Genomic DNA, 18,640 nt, shown 5'->3' with positions numbered 1-18,640 from the left:
TCCCCCGTTATGGGGTGAACCAACAAATCTGGTTGTTTCGGAACGGAGATGCATGGTTCTAATACCATATCGAGAATCACAGGGAACCATGGTTGAGTAGGCCAATCGGGCACTACCAAAATACCAGACGCCGAGTCTTGTTGTATTTTGTCTAATACCCGACTGATGAGGCAGAATGGAGGAAATGCATAGAAAAACAATTTCCCCAATGCAGCAAGAAAGCATCCATCGTTGCTGCCCCAGGGTCTGGTTCCCAAGAAACATAGTTTGGCAACTGGTGATTAAGTCGAGATGCAAATAGATCGATATCTGGTGTTCCATATCGTGCTACAATATCAGCAAACACTTTGCGGTCCAACATCCATTCGATGTCGTCATTGATTTTTCGTGACTTGGTGTCTGCCACTGTATTGAGGTTACCTGGTAGGTAACTAGCTGATATCCAAATATTTTTCTGAATACACCATTGCCAAATTGTGTTAACCAGATTATCACATGATATCGATTTGATTCCACCCATATAGTTAATATATGCCACCACGGTGGTGTTATCAATCTGTAGTCTAACATGCAGGTGATGCATTTCTGAACAGTATGATTTTAGACCATAGAACGCACCTAACATTTCCAAGTAGTTTATGCCATGTGTCTGAAGTAATGATGCCTCTTGTGCATCCCATCTACCTCCACAACTAGAGATGGAATTAGTAGCACCCCAACCATGAGCACTGGCATCAGTTTGTAGCACCACTGAAGGGTTGCTGACAATGATAGGGCTGGAACAATGCCGAATGTTTTCCCTCCACCATTGTAATTCCGTAATTGCTTTGATTGGTAGCTTCATTGGCCTATCGAAATGACCAGTATTGATTTTGAGTGCTTGTACCTTTGCCCTTTGTAAATTTTGGTAATGCAAAGGTCCAAACTGTGTGGCTGGAAAAGCAGCCACAATTTTGCCAATTACCCTTGCTACCAGTCGAATAGATGGTTCACTGATGTCAATGAGGTTGTTGCATGCCTCAGTTAAGTCTGTTGCCTTGTCCTTAGGTAAAGTCACCGACATGTGAACTGAGTCAATGGTGAACCCTAAGTAATCCATAGTGGTGGAATTTAACTGGATGGATGATAAACCCCAGTTTCTCAAACACTTGTTTGGTGGCTGATACAGCTATTTTGGCTAATTTCAAAGTTTCCCCCACAATTAATATGTCACCTAGGTAAGCCATGACCATATGTTTTTGTTTCCGAAGAAACGGTAGGGCTGGTTTCAAAATTTTGGTAAATAGTCTGGGGGCGGATGTTAACCCATTAGGTAGTGCTCTATACTTCCATACCTGCCCCTTCCAGTTAAACTTTAAATAATGTCTGTGATCCTTCCGTATAGGCACCAAATAGTAAGCATCTTTTAAATCGATGCAAGCCATGAAGTAGCCTTTGGAAATCAATTGTTTGGCAGTAACAAAGGTTTCCATTTTGAAATGAATATACTGCATAAATGTATTCAATTTGGTCAAATCTATAATGACGCGGCAACCACCATCTTTTTTGTTTTTTGTAAAGATATTTGACACAAATTCCAGAGAGTCGTGTTGGGTTTTCTCAATGACCCCTTAGCATAAAGTCTCTCCAGTTCAGCATGCGCTTCCAGTTTTTCTTGTTGTGAAAGCACAAACGTTCGGTTTGGTACATGCTGAACCGGAGGATGGTTTTTGTGCACAAATTCAATTGTATATCCCTGAATACTATGCAGGATATAAGTGTCAGCAGTTATTGCACTTCATGCCTCCCAAAAGAAGTGTAACCTACCACCAATTTGTGTATTATTTACACTTCCTGTTTTTTGGAAGGAACCAGACACACCTACCTCCATAGTTACCAGTGGAAAGTTTATTTCTTCCTGTTCTGTTGCCGTAGAGGTCGAGGCGCCAGAGTGTGGGGTTTGCACATCTTCCATGAAGGCCGGTCTGGACCATGGCCTAAAAAATACCTCTGTCCTGTTTGCCCGGCCCTTGAGATTTCACCAGCTTCTGTGTGCCTTGCTCTGCTGGTGGGTGCGTAAGGGTGCTGTTGCCGTGTGTAGGAGGTCCTGCCCATTGCCGCCTTTATGAGCCCTAAGGTTTTAGCCTCCTCGTCAAGCTCTTTTACCTGTTTTGACAGGTTTCCCCCAAATAATAATATTGGTGGTTTAGTACCTCTAGGTTTGCACAGCCCTGCAAACTTGGGGTTTAAGGCTGGGCGGATGGCGTTCTTCCTGAGACTATTAATCTTGTACTGGGTATTACAGTATAATGCCAGAGCGTCTTGCTGTGGTTCCGACATCTCCTTTCCATCCACTGACCGGGCAAATGCTGTGATCCCTGCAGTCAATAGTTTTAGGATTTTTTGAAGCTTGACCTCCTGGCTTCTGACTCCCGCTCCAATGTATCCCCAGATGCAACTGTTCACCACAGGAACGTTGAGAGATACACAATTTACCGGTGCCAAATATTTGGCAGTAGTGTCCATTACAGCCTGTTCTTGTAGTGGTTTAAATGAGAGGTAGTCAATACTGGATGCTAATTTTAGTTCTAATGGCTGTCCAGTCTGCTCTGGTTGTACAAATTTGGACACCATTTCCAGCATGTTTTCTTGTTCTTGCACCCCCTGCACACTAGTTGTTTCTTCAGCAAACCCCTCTTCAGAGCCAGCCCAGAATTGGCTCCTAGTGCACCCCTCTGTCGAGGGAGATGCACTGTGCAGCCCTGGATAAGGTGCTGCCATGGGTATATTATAAGACCCATGGTGACTAGACTCCATGTCCCGGAGTCTGTCACGGTGGAACATCTGCTCCATAAGCCGCTCCATTCGGCCCCAGCAATCACGGTCGCTAGCCGCCCGCGGCATTCCCTCGCAGTCCGACTCGTCTGAGTCAACGGCCCTGTCGGTCTTCCGTTTGGCCTTCCCGCCCGGCCGTAGTGTTGATCTGGCCGGCGCAGGTGCCAAGTCGGGCAAAGCTGATCGTACTATAGGTGATTCTGATGCAGTCGGCCGCTGCTGGCTGCCCGCAACTCCTCGGTCCTCCCCAGGCAGCTTTATCGCAGCCCTTGTGGACTTCTTCGTTTTGTCCATAGTTTCCCCCTGTAATACAGCACGGGAAAACAAAACGACCGCAGAGTAATTCACTTACCTGTCGGACTCGGTTTTAAACTTACCGCTGCGGGGGAACACTCCACCCCACCTGTCGTTTCGCAATGCGTGAAGCGATATGTCACGCATGCGCCCTGGCGGGTTCTTCACGTAGTCACTCACGTGACTCCGAAGTAAAATCATAGTCATACAGCACAGAAAGGGCCCTTCGACCCAACTCATCCATGATGACCAAATTGCATAACTGAGCTAATCTTGCTTGAATGCACTTAACCCATTTCCCTTCAAGAAAGCGAATGGCATGCTGGCCTTCATAACAAGAGGAGTTGAGTATAGGAACAAAGAGGTCCTTCTGCAGTTGTATACAGCCCTAGTGAGACCACACCTGAGTATTGTGTGCAGTTTTGGTCCCCTAATTTAAGGAAGGAAATCCTTGCTATTGAGGGAGTGCAGCGTAGGTTTACATGCCTGAAGAAGGGTTTCGGCCCGAAACGTTGCCGATGTCCTTCGCTCCATAGATGCTGCTGCACCCGCTGAGTTTCGCCAGCATGTTTGTGTACCGTAGGTTTACAAGTTTAATTCCCGGGAATTCCTCAAGCTGGATGAAACTTTGGTCAGAACACATTTACCTAGGTCTGCAATGTTCTGGTCACTGTACAACTGAAGGATATTGAGGTACTGAACCGGATGCAATATTTTACGAGAGACATCAGAAACGCGATGGTACAGAAATCAGGAAAGCATGACCTCTCTTGAGAAAGGGGGCTGAGCTATGATGGAGGCTATTAAAGTGATGAAAGGCACTAATAGAATAAACACAAATAATATGTCTTCATTCTTGCAGACAAATGTGACGAATGGCTTTTAATAGTAACATTAAATGAGAAGTTTGAAGTTTGATCTTTATTTTATGAGGGGTTATGATGAGCGATTACGTGAAGAACCCCACCAGTCCGCATGTGCATCAATCTTCAAAAACGAATGGCTTTTAATAGAACATCACAGATAACAGTAACAGTTTGAAGTTTGATCTTTATTTTATGAGGGGTTATGATGAGCGATTACGTGAAGAACCCCACCAGTCCGCATGCGCATCAATCTTCAAAAGAGCGGTATGAAATCACAGATAACAGTAACTGAAGTTACATTGTAAGATTATAAACCAGACCTACCAGATGACCTTAATGATATGAGTGGTGGGCACGTAATCGCTCATCGTAACTCCTCATAAAATTAAGATCAAACGTCAAACTGGTAAGTTCTCGTTTAATCTTACTATTTTACTTCGGAGTCACGTGAGTGATTCCGTGAAGATTTCAAAGCTCTGTGATTTCATGCCGTAGTTACGAATCCAGGCATCTCACACTGCATCCATTGACTCCGGATGAGTGAATAATGAGCAATGCATTGAAACATGGTACAGGTTAACATGTTGATGCTTTAATTCACAAAAAATGAAAACACAATAGTGACCCCTCTCTCCCAGGGGGAAGCTATGAAACAGTACTTAAAATGGAATGTGCGAATACCCCAGGTTCGATAAGCAGTTTGTTATAAAACCTCTGAAAAGTCAGTTCATTTGACCATCCTGCAGCCGCTACGATATGGTCTAGAGTGACGTCCATTGCCCTTGCTGCTGACGTTGATACCGCCCTGGTGGAGTGAGATTTAAAATTGTCAGTATTTACTCCTGCACATCTTGAAATGGTCTGAACCGACACTTTGATAAGCGGCTTTTTGTGGCTAATAAATAATGCCACTTCCGAACCTCTGAGGCTCTTGGTGACCTTGATATAATATTGCAAGTGCGACACTACACACAGTCGTAAATCCGTGGGATATGCTGAAACAACAAGCTTAAATCCTGACACCCCTGGCCTGCTCTGTTTAATTAAATCATAGATGTAAAATATAATGTCATTCCCAGATGATACCATCCTGTCCAGTCGCAGCTTCTGCAAAGTCTGGACCCGTTGCGCTGAAATCAGCGCCATGAGCATGACCACCTTAAGGGTAATTTTGACCAAAGACAGGGATGTGGCTGGACCCCACGTGTCGAAGCACACTCACATCCCAGATTTCAGAGTATCTGGGCCTGGGGGGATGGGAATTAAAAATTCCCTTCCTAAACCGGGATATTAATGGATGAGATCCCACAGAATGTTGTTCTGACCCCAGCCATAAGTATGATGACAGGGCACTCCTGGCACTATTGATGGCACTATAGCTCAACCCTTCATCAAAATACAGTGTAAACAGAAATTCTAGCACATCTGAGATGCATGCTGTGTGATATGTAATGTTCCCCCGTAAACAGAACACCTCCCATTTCCTGACATGAGAGATGTACTGCTTTTTGGTACTATCCCTCCAGGCCGATGTGATCACATCCACGGTACGATCGGATAGTCCAAGACCCAGGTATGGCCTCCTTAGAATCTGCAAATTAACAGATTAAAAAAATATATATATATATTTATTAGAAGTGAGTACAATGCATTGATACAAAAACGATATTACATTCTCTGTACAACTTCCCTTTTTTATTTTTAAAGAGTGGTGAGAAAGGAGCGAAGAAAAAGAGGTTGTGAAAAGTGAAGAATAGATTAGTGAGCGTGGGTGAAAAACCAATAAAGAAAAAGTGAAAGAGAAGGAATAAGTGAAGAAGGAAAGCAGGAGGGAGATTATTCCATTGCCACAGTGAGATGATTTTTTTAAAATATTCTAAATCATCTTTCACCCATACCTGAAACTGTTGGTTTTCATGATCTATGTCACCACATGAATCCAATAAATCAATAAATGGGGACCAACTCCTTAAGAATAGGTCTTGTTTGTCTATTAGGAGGAGTCTCATTTCTTCCAAATGTGCTGTGTCCAGCATATTACTGATCCACATTTTAAATGTTGGTATATTAGCATTTTTCCAAAATTTAAGTATAAGTTTTTTTGCTGTTATTAACCCATAACTGAAAAATGAGTTTTGGTGTGTATTTAATTTGTTCCCATCTCCACTTACTCCAAATATAATCATTTCAGTGTTACGTTCCATTTTTGTCTTAAATAGCTTTGAGAATATATCAAATGTATCACACCAAAATTTATAAAGTTTTGTACAAGAGACAAATGAGTGCGTAATATTGGCATTTTGAGAAAGACATTTATCACAAATGGGAGAAATATTTGGATAACATTTATTCAACCTAGTTTTGGAATAATATAATCTATGTAATATTTTAAATTGAATTAAGTTATGTCTAGCGTTGATCGAACATTTATGTATATGTATCAAATATTTTTCCCATGTTTCTTTTGAGATTTTTATCATGAATTCTTTTTCCCAGTCTTCTCTAATTGCCTCTGTTGATGGTAATTCTATATTTAAAATACTGTTATACAAGTATGATATTAATTTTGTTGACTCCGCATTGATATTCATTACTTCTTCCAGTGGGTCTAAAATTATACTTTGGAATCTTGGTATATATTTCTTCATAAAGTCACATGCCTGTAGGTATTTAAAATATTGATTGTTATTCAATTTAAATTTTGATTTTAGTTGTTGAAATGATAATAAATTTCCCAATTCATACAAATCACCTACCTTTTTAATTCCCACTTTTCCCCATTGTTTATATGTTTTATCCATACCAGATGGTTTAAATACTGGGTTATTCACTATTGGTGTTAACACTGATAAATGTCTTAATTTTAAAGTTAATTTTATTTGTTTCCAGATTCGTATTGTATTTTGTATAATTGGATTCTTCGTATATAACATATTATTCAGCTTTATTGGGGGAAAAAATGATCGCTCCTAGATCATAGGGGGCACAATCCTCTTTCTCCATTCTTATCCATTCCAACTGTTGAGCAGAACTGTCCAACCAATAAATTATATTTTTAATATGTACTGCCCAATAACAGTATAGAAATGTAGGTAGTGCAACCCCCCCCCCCCCACCACCTCTTTGGGCACAAGTGATTTCTTTTAATTCTATGTGCTTTATAATCCCAAATAAAATAAAAAATATTCGAGTCTAATATTTAAAAAAAGTGTTTTGGTATGTATATCGGTTTCAATTGGAATAAATTTATTATTTGTGGTAGCACTATCATTTTTATAGTGTTTATTCTGCCGATTAGTGACAGTGGGAGCGTTCTCCAAAATTTAATCTATGAATCAAATGTATTTAATAATGGTATAAAATTAGCATTAAATAATGATTTATATCTTCTAGTAACTTGAATACCCAAATACTTAAATTTTTCCATTGCGATTTTAAATGGAAATTTGAATAGGTGATTCGCTTTCTGGGGTTTTAATGAAAGAATTTTGCTTTTATTCCAATTTATTCTATAACCGGAGAAAGAGCCAAATTCCTCTATTAGATTTAATAGATTCGGGATGCTCGTTTGGGAGTTTGTAATATATAAAAGTATATCATCTGCATATAGTGATATTTTATTAATAGTATCCTTAGTAATATATCCCTGAATATCCGGATGCCTTCTTATTCTATCAGCAAGCGGCTCTATCATAAGTGCAAATAGCAGGGGAGATAAAGCAAATTAACAGATTAATACGGTCATATATCGGGTGTTGATCCCCAGTCACAGGGTGCACCAATAGGTCACTACGTTTTGGGACCACCATAAGAGGCTGTGTTATTATCTCCGAAATGAGAGGGAACCTTGGCTGTGTAGGCCAGTCGGGTACCACCAAAACTCCTGAGATGGAGTCCTGCTTGATCTTGAGCAAGCACGACTGATGAGGCAGAATGGGGGAAATGCACATAAAAACACTCCGCCCCAGTGTAGCAAGAAGGCATCTACCGCTACTGCCCCTGGGTCTGGTTCACATGAAACATACTTTGGTAACTGATGATTGAGTCTGGATGCAAACAAATTGATATCTGGCATCCCATACTGAACAACAATACCTTTAAATATATTATGATTCAACATCCATTCTATGTTGTCATTGAATTTGCGTGACCTGCTGTCTGCCACCATGTTGAATCTACCTGGCAGGTAGACAGCGGAAACCCAAATGTGTCTTGTAATGCACCAGTGCCAAATAAGATTAGCCAATCTATCACAAGATTCCGACTTGATTCCACCCATGTGATTAACATACGCCACTGCCGTGGTGTTGTCAATCAGAAGCTGAACATGTAAGTGACTCTTAATCAATCAATCAATCAATCAACCTTTATTGTCATCTTGCAAGCAACAAGTACAGTGCAAAATGAAAAGACGTTTCCCAGTGAATAGCGGAGCCTCGCACATGAAATTTAAAACACTTCTCACATAATAACACTAAAAAAACAATCCAGTCCCTGATGGAACAGAATAAATAGTTAAAATCAGGTAAAAAACACAATGTTAAAATACAGTAAACCAATCATAAAAAAATGTCCGGGGCCGCTGATTTAAGTGGCCAGTGCCAGTTATTAAAGTGTCCGTGCCAGCCGCAGAGTCAAGTCAAGTGACTGTGAGTGCAGAGTGACTGTTTAGCAGCCTCACAGCCTGTGGTAGGAAGCTGTTTAGCAGCCTCGTAGTCCGGGCTTTGATGCTTCGATATCTCTTGCCTGATGGCAAGAGATCCAGGTGTGTGTGGAGGGGGTGCAGTTTGTCCTTGGCAATTCTCTGTGCTTTCTTCAGACAGCGGCTCTGGAACAGTTCTTGTACCGAGGGTAGGGAGACGCCAATAATCCTCTCTGCTCCCCTCACTACCCTCTGCAGAGCCTTCCTGTCCGAGCAGTTGCAGGTGCAGTACCACGTATTGATGCAGTACGTGAGCACAGACTCCACCGTGCCCCTGTAGAAAGTCCTGAGGATGTTGGTGGGGAGTGAGGCCTGTTTTAGTTTCCTCAGGAAGTGCAGTCGCTGATGGGCCCGTTTGACGGTCCCAGTGGTGTTCCTGGACCAGGTGAGGTTGTCCGTTATCTGCACACCGAGGAACTTTATGCTCTCCACTCTCTCCACTGCAGTGCCACTAATGTTGAGCGGTGTATGCTCTGGCTGCGCCCTCCTGAAGTCGACAACCATCTCCTTAGTTTTGTCGACATTCAATTCCAGGTTATTTTTGCCGCACCAGTCCACCAGTTGTTCTACTTCCTCCCTGTACATTGATTCGTCATCTCCACTGATGAGTCCCACCACTGTAGTGTCGTCCGCGAACTTTATGATTTTATTGTCCCTGAATCTGGCAGCACAGTCATGTGTGAGTGGTACAATAAGCTTTAAGCCCACAAAATGCTCCCAATAGCTCTAAATAGTTAATACCATATGATTGAAGAATAAATGCCTCATGCATATTCCATCTGCCTCCACAGCTAGAAATGGTATCAGTAGCACCCCAACCTAGGGCACCAACATCAGTCTATAAAACAACTGAAGGTTCCTCAACCAGAACTTTGCTGGAGCAACTCGAGATGTTCATTATCCACCACTGCACTTCAGCAATAGCTTCAGCTGGTAATTGCATGGGCCTGTCGAAATAACCTGCATGTATCCAGAGTGTCTGTACCTTTGCACGTTGTAAATTTTGGTAATGCAAAGGTCCATACTGTGCAGCTGGAAAGGCAGCCACTAATTTGCCAATCAAGCTGGCAACATGTCTAATTGAAGGTTGTTGCTCCCCCATGAGCTTGTTGCAGCCTTCAATTAAATCTAATCTCTTGCCCTTGTGGACATGTGAGTTGAATTAATAGTGAATCCCAAATAACCAATAACTCTAACGTATCAATTTCGATTTAACTGGATGAATGTGAAACCCCAATCTCTCAAACATGGGTTTAACAGCTGAAACAGATAATTCAGCTGCTTCCCGAGTCTTCCCTATAACTAAGATATCATCCAAATAGCCATTACAATATGACCCTGAACCCGGAGTAGCCCCACTACTGGTTTTAGCAGTTTTGTAAATAATCTAGGGGCTGAGGTTAATGCATTAAGCAGTGCTTTAAATTTCCATCAGTTGCCTCATCCAACTAAACTTCAAATATCTCCGATGATCCTTATGAAGAGGCACTGAGTAATATGCATCTTTTAGATCTATACATGCCATATAACATCCTCTGGAAACCAATTGCTTGGCAGTAACAAATGTTTTAATTTTGAAATGTTTATACTGCACAAAAGGATTAAGGCTTGTCAGGTCCAGGATGATTCGACTCCCACCATCCTTGTTTGGCCTAGGAAAAATATTTGACACGAATTGGTGCGGTTGATAAACTGCCTTCTCAATTACCCGTTTTTTATATAACTTTTCAATTTCAGCTTGAATCTCCAAATTCTCTTTTTGTGAGAAAATGAGTGCCCGACTTGGTGTATGCTGTGCGAGTAGACACAAATTGGGAAGGAATTCAATTCGAAACCCTTGTATACAGTGCAGTATAAACAAATCTGATGTTATCCCATACCATTCCTTCAGAAATAAGTGTAATCCACCCCCAATTGATAGGTGACTCTCACTTATATGTTTCAACAAGAACCAGAACCACCTACCTCCATGGTTACCAGTGGAATTTTCTGTCCCGTGGTTCTGGTGTGAAAATGCATGTTTTCCCATGCTCCAGCTGGAGTGCGCCAGCTGCGCCCATTGAATGGCCGGCTTGGTCCTTGACCGGACCCGGTTTCATCAAACTGCTTGTAGGGGTACTGCCTCCGAAGAGTTCTGCTGGTCATTGGTGCCTTAATGAGCCCGACCGCTCTTGCCTCATCGTCCAGCTCCTTTACCTTTTTTGCGAGGTTTTCACCAAACAGCAGATTCAGTGGCTGGACATTGCTGGGCTTACACAGAGCAGCGAACTTCGGGTTGATGGTAGGGCAGATGGCGCTCTTTCTAAGGCAGTTTATCTTGAAGTGCACATTGCACATGAGAGCCAGGGAATCCTGCTGTACATCAGACAGGTGCCCATCATCCACCAACCTGCCGAACGCCGTAATGCCCGAGGCGAGCAGCTTCAGCACCCTCTGCAGCCTCATTTCCTGAGCCCTGATGCCTACGCCCATATGATCCCAGATGGCGTGGTTCACTGCCGGCACTTTGAGCAGGATATAATTAGCCAGGGTGTCGTTCTTTTAGGCCGATTCATCCATGGTCAGCTCTTGAAGCTGGTGTGAGGCCAAGTAATTAATATTTGCAGCCAACTCTTCACCCAGTGGCTCTCCTGATTCTGTTGAGATGGCAAATCTTGCTGCCAGGAGTGGTACCTCGGACTCATGCCCTTCATCCCTTGGGGTAGTCTCCACTGCTAAACCCACAGACTCGGCGTCAGAATAAAACTGACCCTTTATGCTCTCCTCCTCCAAGAGGGAGACATTAAGCAGCCCTGTAGCAGGTGCCACTGGCGCGGGCTCTCGAAGAGGCCGGCGCTGACACAATTCCTCCAGTTGGAGTGTATCTTGGTGGAGCATCCTCTCCATTAGGAGCTCCATCATGGATAACCGACCAAATACGTTATCCATTACTGGAGGGGAACCCTCCCGGCCCAACTCGTCCGAGTTTACCGGCCGTGCAGACTTTCTAGTGGCTTTGCACCCCAAAGATGCAGCCACGGTGCTCTCAGACACCAAGTCTGCAGTCGCTGGTCGTACCGCTAGTGACGCAGTAGGTGTACTAGGTGGCCGCCTGCGACCCGCACTCCCGCGGTCTTCTCTAGCTACTTTCGCGATGGCTCGCTTTGCTCTCGATGCTTTCTCCATACTTGGAGTTGTCTCCTGAAACAAGAATTATTAAGTGCAGAAAACTACTCCGACTAAGTCTCAGCCGGTTGCTGCACCATGCGTCAGACGTAATGACGCACATACGGACTGGTGGGGTTCTTCACGGAATCACTCACGTGACTCCGAAATAAAATATAAGGTAAGCATCAAAAGATTCCAGTTGGGAAATCATAAGAAACCTTTTCGCCAAAGGATTTGAAAGAATGTGAAAAAAAAACTGCTGTAGGAAATAGTGAATGATGTTGATTAATTTCAGGGAGGCTGGAAAAGCATGTGAAAATTACTCTCATTTCAAAATGTAGATAATCACCAGTCACTCGGCAAAACAGGCCTATAGGAAAGCAACTCTTTCCGTCAATTGTTTTCATTCAGTGTTTCCTTAGTGATAAAATATATATCACTGTCTCTATCATGTTTGGATCTCTTGCTGTTTCCTTTGTAATGTTCCAAAACAGTGGGTCAGGAAAAGGCAGGGAATCATGATGTATTTCTTTTCCATTTCAAATAAAGTTTGCTCAAACTTTGTTACCTTCTTAATGGTTACCTATATCAGGTGCAAACTATCAAGGAACATTTGTCAAAGGACTTGTGGGGTGACATGGTGGCGCAGCAGTAGAGTTGCTGACTAACAGCACCCGAGACCTGGGTTTGATCCTGACTACGGGTGTTGTCTATATAAAGTTTGTACGTTCTCCCCGTGACCTATGTGGGTTTTCTCCGGTTGCTCCAGTTTCCTCCCACACGCCAAAAATGTACAGGTTTGTAAGGTAATTAGCTTTGGTAAAATAGTAAATTGTCTCTAGTGTGTAAAGGATAGTGTTAGTGTGCGGGTATTGCTAGTCAGCGCAAACTCGGTGGGTCGAAGGGCCTGTTTTTGCACTGTATCTCTAAACTAACAAAGGGCCTGTTTCCGTATTGTATGTCTAAACTAAACTGAACTAGACTTGCTATTGATTTATAGAAGATAACTAGACTAAGTGGGACCCGTTGGGTCCCATGTTCACACGGGAGGGCTGGTACCCCAACGCAATATTCCACCTCTCCACCAATTCCAATATTAGTGGCCAGTGGAGGGGCTTTCTGGAGTGCTGGTGATGGGTTCTTGGGGTGGCAGCTCAGTCCCTCAAGCCTGATCTGCTGGCAGCTCACTCATGGCTGGTGGGCTGGCAGTTGACATGACTTTATTCCAAGCAGGGTTGAAATTCCAGCTTTACCATTTCAGCAGGGTGCATAAAAGGCACACCAATCTGAGTTAATATCAAGATGCAATTTCATACATGTACTTGAAAGCTGCTCGTAGCAGCATACATACAATTTGCACAAGGAAAAAAAACAAAAAACGCCAAATTCAAGGTGTGCTACATACATATTCATATACCATGTTCGGTGTAGTCAGTGCATGTGGGAATTTGAATTTAAACCACCATAAAACTGAGTCTGTTTGTCCTGGATTTGATGCACCTATAGCGCCTTCCAGAGGGCAGCAGGTCGAACAGTCCAAACGCAGGATGGGAGCTGTCTTTGATGAGTAGGCATTCAGTGTGTTCAGTTGATTCACAGCTCAGACAGTCATGACCTCTCCCTCCCCCATCATGCAGAGACTGAGCCACACCCACACTTCTGGATTTTATAAACCCTCCCCCTCCCACCGGAAAAGGTGTGGTTTTCAGGGCGTAATTGACAGGAGAGAGATTCTCAACATTTTTTAAACACTAATAACACTTTTAATTTTCATTGATGGGAAGAATTCTCTTCACCTGCTCAGTGGAGAGGGGACTGAGTAAGATGGCCAAAAATCGCAGCCGTAAGTGGTAGCGTTTTATGTAAAATAGTAAGATTAAACGAGAACTTACCAGTTTGAAGTTTGATCTGTATTTTATGAGGAGTTACGATGAGGGATTACGTGAAGAACCCGCTGAGTGCGCTTGCGCGGCATACTTCCAAGCAGCGGTGTGGAATCACAGATAGACACAGTTATTTGAAGTAAACATAGTAAAGAAAAGGAGACATCAGTTATTAGTTTGATCCATACAATGAGGGTGGGAGCGGAGGGCACGTAATCCCTCATCGTAACTCCTCATAAAATACAGATCAAACTTTAAACTGGTAAGTTCTCGTTTAATCTTACTATTTTACTTCGGAGTCACGTGAGTGACTACGTGAAGACTTCAAAGCTCTGTGATTTCAAACCGTGTAACAGTTTTATTTCACTCACTGCCAAAGTTCTTGAGGGAGGAAGTGTTATCGTAATCAACCAATGAATCTGTTTTTCGAGAAACAAAAAGGTATTTATTAACAATAACAAAATAAATTGCTCCCTCCGGGCTTAAATCAAATATTTGCAGCTTGTAATATTTTCTCTGCAAATAAATCAGGTTTCGTCAACGGCTTGTTATAAAAAGTTCTGAATGTCGATTCCCTCGACCATCCTGCTGTATTCAGAATATTGTCAACCGGTACGTCCATTCTCTCGGCCGTTGATGTAGATGCTGCCCTAGTGGAATGAGATTTAAATGTATTAGTATCTATTCCGGCAGCCTTCAGTACCTGTTTGAGCCATCTTGAAATGGTTTGGCTCGATACCCGGCCATGAGGTTTCTTGTGGCTGACCCATAAGGCTTTTTCACTCCGTCTGATATTGTGGGTTGTGTCTATGTAATGTTGTAGATGGGTCACGACACACAACCGTGGCACTGGTGGGTAGGCCCGGAATACCACTACTGGATTATCTGTTCCTGGCCTGCTTTGTTTCACCAGACACTGTATGATGAATGTGATCTGATCTGGGGTGGTCACCATGTTGTCCAGCCTCAACTTGTGTAGTGTCTGGACCCTCTGAGCGGATACAAGTGCCATCAACATGAGCGTCTTTAGTGTAGCTTGCTCGAGGCCGAGGGATCTGGCTGGTGGCCATTCCCTGAGGTATGTCAGGACCACACTGATATCCCAAATATGGGTATACCTGGGCTTAGGGGGCTTGATATTGTAAATGCCCTTCATCAGTTTTACCACCAGTGGATCGGATCCCATCGCCTGTTGTCCTGGCGCTGGTTTGAGATAAGCAGAAAGAGAACTCCGCGCTGTGTTGATGGTACTGTAGCTGATCCCTTCATCGTGGTGTAGATAGGCCAGGAACTCCAGTACATTGGTGGCTGTGGCTGTTTCGTACGTTGTCCCTGTTTCCTGGCAGTACTTCTCCCATTTTTTGATGCTGGTTAAGTACTGCCTCTTGGTGGATGTTCGAAGGGATGCCGACATGGTGGTGATGGTTTGTTTGGACAATCCCAGTTCCAGTTCTGTTCAAAACCTGCAACCCAGGAGTTTAATTTTCTCATGGCATGGGTGGCTTATGCCTGATACTGGGTGAGTTAATAATCCTGGATCACTGAGAAAACCCATTGGTGATTCAACCGCCATGTCATGCAGAACTGGGAACCATGGCTGTGTAGGCCAGTCGGGCGCCATCAAAATACCAGAAGCAGAGTCCATCTGTATTTAGTCGGGCACCATCAAAATACCAGAAGCAGAGTCCAAGTACCCGACTGATGAGGCAGAAGGGAGGGAAATCATAGAAGAGGAAATTACCCCAATCCAGCGTGAAGGCATCTACCGCTGTTGCCTCTGGGTCTGGTTCCCAAGCGACATACATAGGTACCTGGTGATTTAGCCTTGATGCAAATAATTTGATATCTGGCGTTCCATATTGCTTAATAACTTTAGTAAATACTTTAGGGTTTAACATCCATTCGATGTTGTCATTGAATTTGCATGACCTGGTGTCTGCCACTGTGTTTAGCTTACCTGGTAGGTAAGTAGCTGATAGCCAAATATGTCTTTCGACACACCATTGCCAAATCATGTTGACCAATTTGTCGCATGACAATGATTTTATGCCGCCCATATGGTTAATATAAGCCACCAACGTAGTATTATCAATTTGTAACCGAACATGCAAGTGCTGCATATTAGATACATATGCTTTTAAATCATAAAAGGCGCCCAACATCTCTAGATAGTTAATGCCCAGTGTAAGTAGTAATGATGACTCTAGGTTAGTCCATCTACCACCTGTGCTGGATATTGAGTTAGTCGCTCCCCAGCCTTGAACACTGGCATCTGTTTAAATAACTAAAGTAGGGTTAGTGATGATGATAGGGCTGAAACTATGCCAAACGTTTTCTGGCCACCACTGTAGCTCTGATATTGCTACAGTGGGTAATTTCATGACATGATCATAGTGACCTGTGTGTCGTTTGAGTGCCTGTACCTTAGCTCTTTGTAAATTTTGAAAAAATAGTGCAAAGGTCCGAATTGTGTAGCCGGAAATGCTGCTACCATTTTCCCAATTACTCTTGCTACTTGTCGAATAGTTGGTCGCTCATTGACCATTAAATTGTTGCATGATTGTGCCAATTCAACCATTTTTGCCTTTGGCAAGGTAACAGTCATATGGACTGAGTTAATTGTGAAGCCCAGGCAGTCCATGATAGTGGATGGCTTCAACTTAGATTTATCTCGATGTAGGACGAACCCCAGAGTTTCGAGAAGCTGTTTTGTAGCTGATACTGCTGCCACAGCCAATTTCATCGTTTTCCCTACTATCAGAATATCATCCAGATATGCCATGACAATATGTCTTTGTTTTCTTAGTGTTGCCATGGCTGGTTTCAATATTTTGGTGAATAATCTTGGGGCTGACGTTAGCCCATTGGGCAATGCTTTGTACTGACATAGCTGCCCCATCCAGATAAATTTTAGGTACCTGCGATGTTCCTTGTGTATGGGTTCTAGATAGTAAGCATCTTTAAGATCAATGCTTGCCATGAAGTATCCTTTGGAAATCAGTTGTTTGGCAGTAACAAATGTCTCCATTTTGAAATGTATATACTTAACAAACTTATTTAGTGATGTTAAGTCAATGATGATGCGACATCCACCATCTTTTTTTGGTTTTAGTGAATATATTCAATACAAATTCCAAAGGTTCATGTTTGGTCTTTTCGATGACCCCCTTTGTGATAAGTCTCACCAGTTCAGCTTGTCCCTCACGTTTCTCTTTGAAGGAGGGAGAAAATACCCTTTGGGGCCAATATTGAACTGGCGGCAATTTTTCTGACATGAATTGTATTTTATATCCACTAATGCTGTTGAGTGTATACTTGTCACTCGTGACAGTACCCCATGCTTCTTTGAACAAGTGTAATCTCCCCCCTGTTAGTAAAGAACCCTTACTCTCTATATGCTGGCAGGAACCAGACCCACCTACCTCCATGGTTATTGGCGTTTCTTCTGTTTTCTTATGTTCTTGAAGGCTTTGCTTGTCTGACGTGCTGGCGATGTTGGGGGGTGGCGCATTTTCCATGGGGTCCACTCCAGGCCCTGATCTAAAAAATATATTTGGGGATAAAATGGGGTCCCCGAGCTTTCACCAGTCCCATATTGAGGACGTCGACTGGTGGATGCCATGGGGTGCTGCCGCTTCGGTATTGTAGGTCTTGGTTTGCTCGTCTTGGGGCCTGCCCTCATGAGGCTGAAAGTTTTCGATGCCTCTTCCATGTCCCTCAGCGTTTTGGCGAGGTCCTTCCCGAATAACAGAGCATCTGTCTCTGCAGCTGGGGCTTTGCACAACCCAGCAAATTTGGGTTTGAGGGCAGGTCTTATGATTTCCCGCCGGAAGTTGTTAATTTCAAACTGAGTGTTGCACATTAATGCCAGTACATCCTGTTGGCAGGTATCCATCTCCGTGCTGTCCACAGAACGAGCAAAGGCTGTGATGGCCGACGTCAGGAGCCTTAGGATCCGCTGTAGCTTGAGTTCATGGTTTTGAATGTGTGACCCCACGTGCCCCCAGATTTGGCTGCTCACAGTCAGCATTCTGAGGGCCTCACAGTTCTCTGGTGCTGTGTAAAGCTCTAGTACCTCAGCAAGCACCTTCTCCTGCAAGGGCTTATTGGAAAGATGATTTATGCTGGCCGCCAATTTCGGTTCCAGTGGTCTTCCAGCATGTGGGGTTGCTACATAGCGATCCACCACACCCAGCAGCTCTTCCTGCTCCTGCAGCCCTTGCATACTCCCGATCTCGTCCGCCAGCCCCTGTTCCAGACCAGCCCAGCCCTGGTCACCAATGCTAGCCTCCAGTGATGAGGGAGCAGAGGGCAGTGCACAAGACACTGTGGAGGAGGTGCCTGACCTCCCTCCGCGAGAACGCTCTTTCTGCGCATCCCGCTGGAGCATCTGCTCCAAGAGCCATTGTATGCAGCTCAGGCGGCTGTCTCTCCTCCGTTTAGGTGGAGACATGTCCCCGTCCAACGAATCGGAAACCACCGGCTGGTTGGTTTTGCTGGTGGATTTTTTCCCAGTCCGCTGTTCAGGCATTAGCGGGACTGGGCTTGGCTCGGTGTCGGGGATGCTGGAGCGTTTTATAAGCGGTCCTGCCGCCTGTTGCTGCCCCCCTGAGATTGAACGCTCCTCTGGTGGAGTTGAGCGGGGGGCAGTTCTCTTCGAGAGCTTTTTCTTAAGTGCACTCATTTCTGTAAGCAGAAACCACACACACAACTCTCCTTCTCCGTTAGACTCCTTTCCACACCTCAGTGTACTTACCTAACGGTCCGTTTTATAAACTGCAGCGGGAGAGCCCAATTCCAGCTGCCGCCGCTTGTTGCACTGCTGGCATAATGCCGCACAAGCGCACTCAGCGGGTTCTTCACGTAGTCACTCACGTGACTCCGAAGTAAAATCAATATACATTGCAGACAGGAAGTAAGTGCATTTGCAGTAG

Source organism: Leucoraja erinacea, chromosome 1, assembly GCF_028641065.1.
Source record: "Leucoraja erinacea ecotype New England chromosome 1, Leri_hhj_1, whole genome shotgun sequence".
Classification (NCBI taxonomy): Eukaryota; Metazoa; Chordata; class Chondrichthyes; order Rajiformes; family Rajidae; genus Leucoraja; species Leucoraja erinaceus.
Note: the sequence above shows the minus strand (reverse complement) of the source record.